Raw genomic sequence first — 1,258 nt, 5'->3', positions numbered from 1 at the left:
CATTCTCCACTAGAGTGGTACATTTGTTCATTGATGAGCTTCCCCCGACACATCTTTATGTCCCTAAGTCTGTAGTTGGACAGTCTCTGGGTTTTGGACAAATGTGTAACGACATGTTTCTACCATAACAGTATTATACTGAGTAGTTTCACTGATCTAAAAAATCCTTTGAGTTCTACCTATTTATTCCTCCCCCTTCTCCATCAGCCTCTGACAACTACTGATCTTTTTACTGTCTCCATAGTTTTGCCTCTTCCAGGATTTTAATTTCCTACATGTAGAATCATACAGTATGTAGTCTTTTCAGACTGGCTTCTTACTTAATAAAATTAATTTAAGATTCCTCCATGTTTCTTCATGACTTGATAGCTCTTTCTTTCTTTTTTTTTTAGGGCTGAATGATATTTTTATATTTTGTTGTGTGGATGTACCACAGTTTATCTATTCACTTCTCTTTTTGTCACACAAACATATTTTAGAAATATGGAATGCTTCACGAATTTGCACGTCATCCTTGCGCAGGGGCCATGCTGATCTTGGTGCATGGGTCGAGGACCAACCACTGAGCCACAGTGGTCAGGTTATCTATTTACTTCTTGAAGTAAATTTGGTTGCTTCTAAGCTTTGGCAATTAGGCACATAGCTGCTATAAACATCCCTGTGCAGATTTTTGTGTAGATGAAAGTTGTAAATACCAAGGAGAGTGGTTGCTGGATTATATGGTAAGGGTATGTTCAGTTTTGTAAGACACTACCAAACTGTCATCCACAGTGGCTGTACCACTTTGCATTCCCACAAACAGTGTGTGAGAGTTCCTGTTGCTCCATATTCTCATCAGCATTTGGTGTGTCATTGTTCTGAATTTTTGCCAACATCATAGGAGTTTGGTTGTATCTCATTATTGTTTTAATGGACATGTCCCTGATAGCATATGGTGTAGAGCATCTTTTCATGGGCTGATTTCCCACCTCCATGTCTTCTTTGGTGAGATGTCCATTAAAGTCTTTAGCCCATTTTTTAATTGGTTGTTTGTTTTCTTATTTTTGAGTTTTAAGCACTTCTTTGTATATTTTGCATGATAGTCCTGTATCAGATATGTCTTTTGCAAATATTTTCTCCCAGTCTGTGGCTTATCTTCTCATTCTCTTGACACAGCCTTTCTCAGAGCAGTTTTTAATATTAATGAAGCCCAACTATCAATTATTTCTTTCCTGAATTGTGTCTTTGGGGCTGTATCTAAAAAGGTATCATCATACTC

General features: G+C 37.5%; 1 pseudogene; it reads right to left on the bottom strand.

Annotated features, from left to right (window-relative positions):
- Nucleotides 1-477: 477 nt before the first annotated feature.
- On the bottom strand, nt 478-539 carry LOC118623102 (annotated as a pseudogene).
- Nucleotides 540-1,258: the final 719 nt, after the last annotated feature.

Source organism: Molossus molossus, unplaced genomic scaffold (genome assembly GCF_014108415.1).
Source record: "Molossus molossus isolate mMolMol1 unplaced genomic scaffold, mMolMol1.p scaffold_m16_p_9, whole genome shotgun sequence".
NCBI classification, from domain to species: Eukaryota; Metazoa; Chordata; class Mammalia; order Chiroptera; family Molossidae; genus Molossus; species Molossus molossus.
The sequence above is the reverse complement of the archived record's forward strand: the minus strand, read 5'-3'. Positions and strand labels throughout refer to the sequence as shown.